The sequence below is a fragment of the Pholcus phalangioides genome, unplaced genomic scaffold, assembly GCF_987345545.1.
Source record: "Pholcus phalangioides strain wild (caught in Gottingen) unplaced genomic scaffold, Ppha-v1.0 ptg000004l_1, whole genome shotgun sequence".
Classification (NCBI taxonomy): Eukaryota; Metazoa; Arthropoda; class Arachnida; order Araneae; family Pholcidae; genus Pholcus; species Pholcus phalangioides.
This window is the reverse complement of record NW_028301597.1, coordinates 16,395,287-16,409,759: the sequence shown is the minus strand read 5'-3', so window position 1 is coordinate 16,409,759 and position 14,473 is coordinate 16,395,287.

The window sequence follows — 14,473 nt, the reverse complement described above, 5'->3', positions numbered from 1 at the left end:
AAACAACTTTACTTTCCATGCATTTACTGGCTGGAAATGCTTGCGCAAATCAGTCCACTGTTATAACCACTTGTTATATTTCAATATAAAATCTCAGTTACATGTTATGTTGATATTAGTACACACTGCGAAACCTTATATTCAAATTTGTATACATTGCACGCGTGTATTACTTGTGAGATATATTCCAAGCACAACTTCACCAATATATATGCAGTATATTGCTGATGATAATATTTGTATATTACACTCCCCACATTGGCTTAATTAAACAATTATTTCAACACGTTATTTACAGCAGAATTTCAAAAAACCTTGTATCACAATAGTAGAAATATTATGTATAACAAGTTGTAATATTATGTATAACAAGTTGTAATATTATGTATAACAAGTTGTAATATTATGTATAACAAGTTGTAATATTATGTATAACAAACTTATAGTGACGGACTCGCGATGCGAGGATCCGGGTTCGAACCCCACAGTGGTGGTCGGCTGAAGTTGGTTTTCTGTGGTTCCCAACTTCAAGGCGCAAATGCGAGCCGATCTCCCCGTTAAAAAGTCTCGCCACAGAGAGCAACAGTCCTACAACGATAAATCATTCAATCATAACACTTCACTCATAGTTACAAAAACTGGTGGCAGATGGCAGCACTACACATAACAAGCATTACAGAGAAACAAAAAACTTCACGTCAGGTTTCACTACACGTACACGCACATTCCCGCATGTACCGATTCGTTGGGGGTTCTGCAGGGGGGGGGTGTATGTGTCGTGTAGCAGTAGTAGGTAGGGCCTCCAAAAAATGGCTCGGGGATCCATGATGTTCTTAAGTCAGCCACCTCGTTGGGCAATTTGCCTGTTGTGGCATTGTATTTGTATTGTATTGTATTGTATTGCGTGCAATCAATATCAATTCAATATGTCGTGTTTGTTCATAAAATTATATTTTTCAAGGAACAAGCAAACTTAAGAACATCAGTACCATTCGCTACTTCATTCTCTTGTAAGAGAAAAAAGGAAAGAAAATGTGACAATCACGCAGGTGCAATGAAATATATAAATTATTTCTGGTAATTCAAATATCATCAAAGATTTACAATGTGTAGTTTTGACGTACTTTCGTAGTGCCCTCTAACCCTAGTACTTCATGTACATCAGTTATCCAGAGAAGGAGGAAGAGGAAATATAGCTGAATCCTGAAAAAACATGTTTGAAAAATAATAATGATGCGGCAAGGATCTATATTCGTAAACAAGTACTTTCTTGGGCTCATAAAAATACGAAGAGAATAAGGTGTTCATATTTTTTATATCTATCATTCCGGAGTAGAAAAATAATATGAAGTAAATGAGATCACACGCACCCTATGGAGTATATGTAACAAACTTATTTCCAGATTTCTCCGGAGAGATAACATCCAGACGTACATGTTTGTGTCACACATGGGAGCCACCTAAACAAAACTCGGAAGTTTTACCTGCAAATAAATGTCAAAGGGAAAAGGAGAAAAAAAAGTAGACTTGCAAGTTCCCTTAGAAATTGCGGTGCGGAGAATTTCACATATAAAGTTCCATAGACCTATGTTTTCATTCATGAGTATTTTCTTAGTGCTATGAAAAAACTTATGGGTGTTTGCTTTTATTTTCGTGAGGAAGTAACTCTTTCAGAAATATTTAGCATTCGCGAAATACACTGGATAAAATGAAAAAAAAAATTTAAGTTTATTTTCTTTCTATATTTGAAATTGAAACCTGAAACTGGTAACTGATTTAGAGTTCATTGAGATTCAAGTGAATTATGATTGCATTTACAATACAGTGGAAGTGGTTTCTAACGAGAGCTCACAATCACAAGGGAAATTGTCATTATAACGGACTTCGCGTTAAAGTGAATTTCATTGTTTTTTGTTTAGCCAGCTAAAAACAAATTGTATAAAAAACCTACTTTAACAATTATTTAAAAAAATTATCTCTGCAATGCAATGTTTTTTGGATAGTTTCGTTCAAATATTAGCGATTTAATAGGACTTTGGGCATAAATTTGATCAAATGACTCCAGCAGTTGATTCTCCAAGACGTTTTAGAATTTCGTATTCCCAACATGATTCAGCCGACCAATCAAACACTGAAAAAATAAGGGAAATAAAGTTTGGAGGGTTTTTATTAAAGCAGATACGTAGAAACGATAAAAGCAGTGGCATGAATCTGTCAGATCGAGTTTATACTGCATTTCAAAGGCTTAAAAAAGGGTGACCCAAAGTTGTAACCCGCAGGGGTACAAGATTGCGCCACATGAAAAAAAATACTCCCTCCTCTCCCATCAAACATAGATCTCCGACACATCATTCAATAGGTGAGATATGCAGGTATAAAGAGTAAAACATGCAGACAAATAAGTGTAAAATTGAAGGAGATACTCTTTAAAACCTCAAAAAGTGGCACTAAGTTGTACCATTTTACGGTATGGCAATGAGGGAAAAGAAAGATTCAATTTAAAAAAGTTCAATTTTTGACCACCAGGTGAAGAGTTGGCACATTTTATTGCATTTATATCCTTTCCTGTGGCTCAAAAAATGTTTATACCAAGTTTCAATGAAATACGTCCACCACAATGGGGGCTACATTGGTCGGAGTTGTGTCATTAAATTAAGCTTAGTAGTGTCAATTCAATTATACATATTGGTACTACTCCTACCTATGCAGTGCCCATTGTGGTAGACGTATTTCATTGAAACTTGGTATAAAGTGTATTTAGACCATGGGGAGAGAAAATGATAAATGTGATAAAAAGCGCCACTTTTTCACCTGGTGAACAAAATTTGAATTATTTTTATTGTATCTTTCTTCACCCCCGGTCCATATATCCCGGGGGTTTCTAACCCAAATTTAATAGCAAGATCAGCTTCACGACCCACCCATTGGACTATTTTTTTAACGACAATATTAAAACCAGTGATGCAATATGTGCATTCTAACAGGACTGTGAGTTTGTACAACTGATCTAGGAATCCCCTTAGAATCAAGTTTGGGTCCTGACCAACAACTCAAGAATCCCTGGCTGTAAGTGGATTTATACTACTTACCTAGCAAGCCATAAGAATCAAATTTGAGACGTGACCTATAGCTCGAGTGTCTCGGACTGTAAGTGGATTTGTACGATGCATCTTGGAAGTCCCCCGTGAATCAAGCTTGAATCGGGACCCATCTCGGAAACCCCCTGCTAATCAAGTTTGTTTCTTGACCCACAGAGTCGATGGCAGCACTGAAAACTCAGTCACAACACTAGATACACTCAGATTGTTAGGTACGCACAGTCGCACTTCCGGCACAACTCGCTCAGTAGTAAATTGCCCACGATGACAGACCAGAGTTGTGCTTGAAGAAAGAAAAGAAAGCTCGAGAGTCGTTGGCTGTAAGTGTATTTTTATAAAAGCGTATGTGTATTTGCACTCGGAAGCCCCTGTGAATTAATTTCGATCGGGACACATAACTCATGGATCCGTGGCTGTTAGTTGATCTAAAACGACCCATCTCAGAATCCCGGTCACCCAAGTTTGGGTCGCAACCCATAGGTTAAGAACCCCCTATATATCCTACATACCAAGTTTGGGCGCTGCATGTGTCTGAGTAGTTTCAGTTTATTTATAAAAACCCTGTACAAACTTATAACACACAAATACACACATATATATAATACAAGCAAACACTTCGTAACCTCGAGGGTCTATGAAATCCTTCCAGCAGGTTTAAAGGAATTAGTTTTGTCCGATATTTTGTAGCGACAGCTGCTATATTTGTTTTTTTGCTTGTTTGTTGCAAAAAACAAATTTGTTTTGTTTTTTTTTGCTTTTTATCAGCCACCTCGTTGGGCATTTTGCCTGTTGTGGCGTTGTATTTGTATTTGTATTTGTATTTGTATTTGTATATGTTTTACTGTAGTTTTGTTTATATATTTTCGATTAGAAGTTCAAAATTAAATTATGTTTATTGTGAATCTTAACAGAGTATATTTTTATAACATCATTCATTTTTTTCTTATTACTATTTTACTTTTATCGATAATTTTTTTTGCGGTTAAAGCGAACATTTTACAATTTTTATCTCGCTATAATCTATTGTGTTTTGTTGCTTTAACATTACCTATTTGGCAATCACTTGAAAATCATTCAAGTTACAGTGAGATTCTCGTTATATCGTACTTTTACTTTAGTTTGTACGCGAGAGCAGTTTATTCAAACACAACTATTACGAGAAAATTACGAACTGTACGCCAAATCTCAATTATATCAGTTTCATGAATGTTATAGACATACAAAATGAAGCTACTTTATCGGTGCGTTTAAATAACATTTGCGATCTTCGCCGACTTTTTTTGTGTGTGTTCAATTTCCTTCCTACCAACGTCAAACAAAAAAATAGCCTTTCCCTCAAAAAAAAGAAAATCGTCGAGAGAATGTAGAGATGACTGATAACAATACAATTGTATCAGCGTGACAGCATCGCCTCGAGAACGAGAAGTCAAGATTACTCAGACAGCGTAAAGCAATTTTATCGTCAACGATAATCGATGGAGAGTTGCTTAAAAAAAAGTTTCCAGATTGAAGGCGAGAGCAAATCGATTCCACTTTCTCCCATCACCGCTGATCTGTAGTAGGGTTATTATTTTTCGCTACCGGATCCCCGAGAAGACCATTTCAAGTACCTATGGGAAGTAGTATCCGGAGAACAGCGATGATAGAGACGCAGCCTATAATTCTTTTTTATTATCTTTCTTTCGATTGAAGCTAGCTAATGTAATGACGCACATCATAATAGTTCTGACATTTTTACTGCAAGTAAGCGATTTTTTTAATGCCACGGCGGGGAATCTCCAGAGAGAGAGACCACTTTTATAGTACGTGCTTCTGATGCGAAGTTATAAATTTTTCATTGAATTGGACTAATTTACATTTTGCCAGAGTACACTGAAGCGTATAGAATATATGCGTGTATTACACGGGGCTACGTTAAATAACTTTATTTTTTCAAGACTATTTCATTTCGACATTTCGCATTTCCGAATATGTGATGTTTCTATGGAGAAGAAAAATTCTCGCTATATTTGCCGATATAATCAAATCAATGGCTCTCTTTTGAGTGGATTATTGGAATAAACTAAGCTATCAAAACTAGTTAAACTGTTTCATGATTTAAAAATACATTCGTTTAAAGCACACACACACACACACTAGGCTAACATTTTAATGCGGAATATGACCATTAGAGAGAAGGAATGTTAATCGCATAATCATGTATATGAATGAACGTCATATTAGGCTGGATATGTATCTGCCAAAATATTCTAACGTGGAACAACACTGAGTAGAAGATGGTTAGAATAAATCTGACACTATACTTCGACCTATGTATGGTATTGCCCATTCTTGTCGAGGTATTCAGTTGAAACTTGGAGGGTATATTCACTAAGGAGAAAGGAAATGAAAATAGTTCAAATCTCGATCACCAGGTAAAAAAGTGACGCTTTTTACTGCAGTGTTCTTTTCTCCAGGGTCCATTTAACGTAAATGTGATAAATCCAGTTGTTATGCATAATCGCCAGTTATTATACATAATCGCTTGTTATTCTGCTTATGAACCAACAAAACGGCTGGTAATTGTGCATAATTACCGACGAAAATCAGGTTATTACGCATAATAATGACAGATTTATCATATTTACCGTACCTTATGCATGTACCAAGTTTCACGAAATGCGTCCACCAGAACAGGTGCTATATAGGTCTGAGTAGTGTCAGTTTAATTATAGCCATTCTGTATTTGTTGTACTTATATACTCATAAACCTAGTTTTAAACTCACTTCAGGGATACCATACAATGTAAGTCCATGTGACTAAAATAAAGCATTGTTAAACAAAATAATAACAGAAATTACTTTTATGAACTGTCAAATAAAACATTGCATTGGATTTCAATAAATCACTAAATGAAGAAAGAAATGCGTTGGTATTCACTAAAAAGATCTTCTGTTTTTCAAAAACGGAAAGCCATTAATCTTTCAATGATAATCAAATTATTGAATACTATAAATAAAAAATAATTATGATTAATGGCAATTTATGAACCTGATGTTGACGAGTTCTTGTTTGCTTCGAATGAATTGAAAAATAATATGGGATTTAGTGTTTTTTTTATTTTTCTGAAAAAAAACATTCCAATTATAATGACGAATTCAAGACGTTCAGAAAAATATATTTTCCATTGAATTAAAATATATATGTATATTTTTTTTTCTCCGGCTACTTACCGTCTAAAAAAAAAATACGACACAAACTTTTTTCTTCTCAGTCTAGACTAGTCAAATCATGTGTCTGCAAAACAATCGATCAGTTTTGTTTTTTGAAGTTTTTTCACGTATAAACACTTTATTCCCCTACGGAATGTAGATGTGTGATCAAGTCCATATACATGTTGATATCAAGTCCATATACATGTTGATATCAAGTCCATATACTTGATGTCTGAACAGAAATCCCGTAGGATATGAAACAAGTCACATGGTTAGTTAGGTATGTACATAGGGTTAGTTAGGTATCTCTAACTAAAACTAGTTAATCTTAAGTTTGGTAATGGTTTTATTACGTTCTATTTTTAATCATTTTATGATTTAAATAGAGTAAATAATTGTCACAAAATCTATCAATCGGCTTTTGGCAAAAACGTCACAGCACTTGACAAGAATCATTGGCCATTTTTTGAATGGAATTCTCAAAGCATTCTATATACAGAGTGATTACTTTATTAGTCTTGCTGTATTTTACTGGCGGACCGTTGATACTAGAAGCATACTTCCAAGTGGAAAAAAAAAGTGTATCCAAATAACTTTTAGCACTTGGATACATCATTCATGTCGTAAGGGATTCTAAACTTATTAAAATATAAAAAATATTGTTTTTATATGAACACCTTCTCAAAAACCAAATTGAAAAATTGTTGCCCTGTCTCTCTTGAGGCCAAAAAAAAAAAAAATATCCGCGTATCCAAGTGTCACTGTGCCGTTAACGGGGTTCGAACAAGAATCCTTGCGATTCGAGTCCAGCACGATGCCCCACCGACCACACACTGGTTTGATGTGATGTTAAAATAGAACACCATCTTTCTTCGAAACATTTACTTTTTTCGATGTGCATATCAAACCATGAATGTTGCTGTTCATTGGAATCGGTCCCTGCAGAAATTTTCTATGGATAGACTTTTTTTATTTTATCCATTTTTGGGTAGTCTAATTGTTTTTCTTACCTGATTGTAATTTTAGATCTTGTTGTAAGAACCGTTATTAATATGATCAACTTTGATAACAGTTTTGGATGCACCTTATAATAGCGATTTCTAAGAAAAGGCTAATGGAAGATTGACATAAAGATAATAATGATAAAAAATATCAACGATAACTAGATTGCAACCGAATATAGTAGAACCTATCGATAACGGACGACCATGGGGCCAAACATTTTGTCCGCTAATGGGGAGGTAGATACACAGTGAAAACTCGCTTCGACTTTCACATTTATACGACGATTTTCTTCAGTTGCAATTGGTTCTAATAATGCTAAAATGTATATGTGACTGTGTGAGTATGTAAGTGATACACCGGTGATCATGCATAATCACCAATCGTCGCTGTAAAGAACGTTTGATGAAAGTCCACATTATTTATCACTTTTACTGGTGATTATGCATAATTCCTAAATGAAGTTGGGAAGTTTGATAAATATATGAAAAGAACTTATAAAAACGTTTCTTCTCTTCATTAAACCAATTAAATATTTTTACCAGTACATGATACGCGCAAATTTTTCATTAAAAATTAAATTGAATTAAAATACGTGTGAAAAGAATAAAAACATTCATATTAACATTATCAGTCTTGTATCATTGGGTTTTGTCACAGGTTTCAACAAACAAAACCAATATTACCATTCGAATTCACTATCCTGGATTATAGTTATGTCCGGGTAATTAAGTAATTAATCTACGATTTATCATATTTACCAACACGAGCTTGAGATTGATTATAATCTTAGTTGAATACGATAAATTTTATGTATTTGAACAACAATGAATAAATTATAGTTGTGGAAAAAATTAGTTTGCCTGATTTTAATGTCCACTATCAAGAGTGTCCGCTAACGGGGAGTGAAATACATTAAAGCCGTATTCCACGGGATCGGGGATCAGATTAGTGTACGTTAACGGGGAGTGTCCGTTAGTGGAGGTTCCACTGTACCAAGATAAGACTGAATCATTCGATTAATATACCGAAATCTTCATACAAAAAATATTGCGTTCTTTAATAAAATTACCAGAATCTCTTAAAATAACCCTAAAGGTATTCGAAGATGTGGAATTGTACCATATTCTGTTATTTTTGAACATTTAGTGAACTCAAATTCTCGTTCACTTATGAACCATCTGTAGAAAAATATCTCAAAAAAGAGCTGATGACAATTTACCGGATATGATGCTATACCTGGATGTGATATCTACCGGAAAAAATGATTGTCGCACACAATTGTTTCGATTCTCTTTCCGATTTCCGATCTTATCTAGACTTCCGTACCACGCATTCATTTCTTATATGATACACCCTCTGATTACTCGAGGCGAAAAAAAAAGAATCAATGCATAGCATTGATTTAGAATTTGCCCAACTCAGTAAGAAATATACCTTCATCATTAGCATTTCATTCACTCTCAAATGAAAAGAAAGACTACACTTTTCAGAAGCTGACGTATAGAATTAAAACGAAAAGAAAAAAAATCCAAAGAAAAGATAAAGAGAGACGTTTCGATGAAGAAGATGATGATCACTGTAAGGAGACGAGAGAGCGAAAAAAATAAATGGTAAGTAGAAAAATTCTTTTCCAATGAAAGTGAAAGAAAAAATTATTATTATTTTTCTTTTTTTAGGATATTTTTCTCAAAGAAAGAAAGATATGAGAGAGATTCTCTCTTTTTGTTCTTTTTATTTCTTAAACGAGAAAAAACGGGAGCAGCAAAATCATTAGCGTGTAAAAGGTTATGGTCCGTGCACTCGAATGGAACTTTAAAGAAGACAAACTCAAATGAGAAAGCCATAAATTTTTCATCAGTAGTAAAGGAATGGAATTCAATTAGAAATTAATTTCGAATTCCTCACATACCGTTTCATTCCTTATGAACCCCGGTGGCATGCAACCTTAGTGACGGCGATGGAAATCAATTTATCTCAGAACTGTATGACAATTTTTTTCTTTCCTTTCTTTCATATATTTGTTTAATTTTCTTTCCATCGGAAATCTCATTTTCCTCTTCCTTGTCCGTGAGAAAGTAATGATTAAAGTATGGAGAATGGAGTATCGATGCGTGAAATAATATTCCGTTGCATCCTTTTTTTCATTAATTAACGCGAATAGCTAGCTCCAATACAACTGGAAAACAAATCTATAACTGAGCTGCCGAGCGTTGTCTCGAAATAATCTGTGTTCAATATGCAATTTCATATAACTTTTTTCGGAATTTCAAATCTGTATTGACTTACTGTATTTCACAATATTCAATATCAATTGTTGAAATCTCTTAAAAAACACAGCAATCTTTGTGATGAAAATGACCTGAGTTTCATTCATATGATTTAGTACGACTTTCCCAATATGAGGTTTAATCACGTCACCCCGTACATCTGGGTCATGCTGGAGATATGATTTGGTAAGTGTGGTACTGTACTTTATCTGGCAAGAATTATATTTGTTATTCTGTTGAAAGATAATATAACCTAGTCTGTTACAAAAAACTGGAAAAATTATTTAAAACAAAAAGGGATAAAAGGAAAAGGCAAATATATATATATATATATATATATATATATATATATATATATATACATACACATGTGTTACGTATATTTAATCTACCAAAACGTATGTTTCCTCTACGCTAAGAAAATTACTAAAGAAAATAATTTATACTATAACAACACTTCGTAGAAATGAAATTCAAAATTTGATATAATCAGAACTTTTTTAAATATTAGTAACTACTTAACATCCCCTTTGCGATTAGATGCTGGACGTTTTTCTGAAAATGAAGTTAAAAATACAGCTTATCCGAGCTAAAGATATTCAAAAGTAACGGCTTATAGTCAGAATACCACATACTGTGGATTAGGGGTGACTGTCCATCGGGAAGACTGCCTAGTTTAGAAAACAGAAATATTGTTTCTGGCAGTGTATAACGTACTTGGTTGATCATTTGTGGGGTTGCAGTCGTCAAGGTATTCGCTTTACATGTAAATGAGACAACTTGAAGTTTTGGGGGGTTTCGCGATAAGGCACATTGCTAATAAGGCGGTTTTTTGACGACATTTAATATCAAGAAATACTTAGAACTCAAACTTTCATTTGTGCAGCCTTTTTGATACCCAGGTGAGTCCCGTCACTTATCGTTAATATTAGTATATGCAATGAAGATGATAAAGCAATTAAATTTTTGGTTTTGCACCTTATTGGTGATTTTTATTTCAGTGGGCAACATCACCCTAATTTCCATAGGAAATTTTACCCTATTATTTAGGGTGACTTTGAACATCATGTTTTTATTTTTTGATGAAAAAAAGGTGACCCATTAAAATAAAAACTACATAAAGCTTATCTACGAATCATGTACCACACTCAAAAATTTCGTTTTGACTTTTAGCGAACGGGTTGAATGAAATTTTTAATTCAATTTGGAAACTGGCCAAAGTTAGCCCACTTGACGGTATGTTTACTTATAAATTGAAGAACGCTACTTCTCATGCTTATTCGCAGGTTAATAAGGTTCATTGTGAGCACATTTAGTGGTTCTGTGGATTCCCGAACTGTGTTCGATCTCTTGTCAAGTGTTTAGTAGCATTTGATATGTTATCAAATAAACTGCTACAGATGCAGTGCCAAATCATTTGGGAGGCTGCATACTTTACTCAAATTAGGATAGCCTAAGCACGCAATGATTCTTATATTGGGGCGTGCACATACTACTACTCCTAAACCGCACATGCAGAACTTTAACATTTCGCTGAGAAACATCTAAAGAATTTGTACATGTCCGAATGTGTCGTGCATGTGTTGTGTACTATCACAAGGTTTTTTTTATTTCGAAGGAATACCTGTCATGTGTTCCAAAAGTGTTTTCATCAGTCTCCCAGGTTCGTAAGCAAAAAATTCGGTAGTTTGTTTTGAGTGTTTAATGCGCAATTTATGAATTATAAATGTTGTACGGCTGATTGTGCATGTGTGTGTGCTCTCCGTGGAGATAAATTTTGAAAATGGGAGATCGGCGCAAGTTTGCACCTTGAAGTTAATCACAAAATACCACTTTCAGTCGACTACGGCGTCCCTGTTGCTGCAATCGAATTTCAAAAGTGCATAAAGTTTGGTTCTCCTTTTTCTTGTCAAACTTAGTACAAATGCACTTTCTTGCTAATCTAAGCATATAACCATCAGCAAAATGAACTGACTGAGTGAGACAGAGAAAAATATTTTTCGATGATTTTCGCTGAAGGCAACCGTTTTAAAATTTGTTCTCATAATAAAAACTGAAAATAACTCCTTTCTACTTGGTTCTACTTTTTCCGTTTATTTCTCATTTTTATTTGGCGAAATATGATTAATTCATCTCGCTCTTGTGTATTTTTTTACATGCAGTAGTATTATATCAAGAAGAAAAGAGCCCACACGCATAACAAAAAAAAGTTTAAAAAAAATGAAAGTAGAGTCCAATTAAGAAAGATAACCATCAATTAATTTTTTTCCCAATTTAGGAATATGTTCCCGGGGATATTTATTTTCCAATTAAGATCCGCCTTTCTCTGATCACGTGCGTTAGAGATGGTGAGAGACACAGAATGGCATACAATTTTTTTCTTCGCGTTATTGATGTCGTTCATGTCATTGGGATGACGATAAGTTCACTTCCACGACTATTTTCTTTCACCGTTAAAGTTGTTCTATTTATTATTATTATTTTTTTATCTATTACCCGCAAGTTCAATACCACTGAGGTATTGGAAACACGAAAGACGGTAAATTGGGCTCTTCATTACTTTCGCTTCTTTTCCACAGAAACTAGACTTTGTATATCTTCTTTTTTCTCCACTCTTTATTTGATATATATACTTGCTTTTTCTCATTCTTCTCTTCGTAAACCAGCAATTTTGTGTTTCTGTTATTCATGTGAATTTCTCGTATCTTCTTTATCTTTATTATTTGTCCTTTGCTCTTTTAATTTTTGTTCCACAGATGTACAACGATACATAGGTTTAGGTTTATATATTTCTGATAATGATGGAAAAATTTTTTTTTTTATTTGTCTCATTCCAGTTTATAAACAGCTTGAACTTTTAAACTGTTTAGAAAGAGGGAAACATTTCCCTTTTATTCCGGTATGACAAACACGTCTCCCCAACGTGTGGGGAAAATATTTATGCTGTATTGATCGGTGAAAATACATGGACAAAAACTGTATATATATGAAGATACGATATTTTTAATGGAAATACATCTACAAACAGCAAGTGAGAATAATCAATAAATAATCACAAATCGATATGAGTGAGAAAAAAAACCAGTGAATCAATCCTCAATATGATACAGATATGAATGAGCAGTATTCAAAGTATTTGGTGGTAGTTTTAGACTCCTGTTTGCTTGTGATAACTCACACAAGCAAGCAGGAACAGCCTATGAAAAAAACGGTTCTTTTTAATCAAAACAGACAAGGGTATTCAAGCTTATGCGATGAATTCAGGAGGAAAACAAATTCGACTGCCTATGTGAGGAATAGCGTCACCGTCTCTGGTAATCAAGGCCAGCGCGCTACAACACCACGCTACAGAAGCAACAAACATTTTCCTTTCCTTAGAGCTTAAATACGCTGAACGGGACTGTTAAATGGACAGTCAGCTGTGTAGGTCCACTAATAGCTGATATCGACGGCCCAAATCAAAAGTGCAAGAACTTAAATTTCTTTGTTTTGAGATATCTGCATTTTAAAGATTCACTTGGCATGGGAGTAAAAGGGAGTCAGCTCAGATTTAATTGCAGTAAGGAGTGCATAAGCAGAGTTGGGAGCTGTTGCAATATGTAGAGATATTTTCAATTGTTGTCATAATGTGCGTACATAACTCAAAAATTCAATTTTTTGAAAGCTGCTGCTTTTTTTGAACTGGAACGTTGTATTATACTGTTACGATAGGTATAAAAGGTATAAAAAAATGTAAGCAGTGATTAAATTTTGTTGAATATACCATTTTTACTTGCGAATAATGCAAATAGCCTTTATTCCACGTAAAACCAATAATTAGAGCCGAAATAAGCATTTTCCTGTGGATCACGCCAAGTTGGTGAAGAAAAAGATGTTTCGACGACGTCATATCCTTAAAAAAAGAAAGTTGTTATTTTGATCCCGCGAGAAGATTCGAGAGCCGTCTTAATTTCTCTTCTCCCTTGCATAAGTAATAAGTAGCGCTCGCGAAAACAAACGCGAAGGATAACTGGTGTGTGTGAGAGATAGAGAGAGAAACATTTCTCTGTAATTTTTTTAGAGCAGGTTTGTGAATCAGTGTAAATAGTTGTTCTAAAATAAATCTGAGACCATGGTATTAAACTGTTTCGTGCCCTCACTCTACCCGAGGTCTTGTCAAACCATAATCTGGGATAACACTGACATTGGCTACCAGATGGCCACGTACATGGATATGACGTCACTATTCCCTATTCATGCAATGCATATCCCTTTCAGACCCTGTATCAATTAACGGGGTAGGAGGGGGTTGCTGTTTTTTTGCAGTGGATATATATATATATATATATTTTTAACCTCAGAGTGTTCAACCATGACTTTAAGGATTATGGGTATTTTTTCTCTGAAGTCAGCGCTGAACTCCCGGAGGTTAAAAAATAATATATACAGCAAGGGGGAAAAACAACCCTACGCATGTGAGTACTGGATCTGGAATGGGTATGAGAGTTATTAGCTGAGTTTGACCTGACTGTCCAGTGTGCTTCCCCGTTAAGCAGTTCCGTTCACTGTCTACGTTCTGAGACGAGAAAGTTGTCTGTTGCCTCTGTAGCATATTGGTCCAGCACAATCGCCAGGAAAGCAAGTGAACGCAGTTCGATTTGCAACACAGAGTCAGTCCTGAATTCATCTTTGCATAAAACAGTTGTCTAAACCCATGTATGAGTAGTGGAGAGTGACTTTATCTTCCATTGAAACAGAGCATTGCATACGTATACAAAAGTATAAATAAATAATTATGAGGAAAGAGAGCTAAACATGGGTTATAAGGTGAATTTTATGTAGTTTTATTGTTAGTTATTATCATCAACTATCTATGAGGCAATAGAGGATCATTATTAAACAAAGTTATGAAAATTTGAAAAAAAGCTA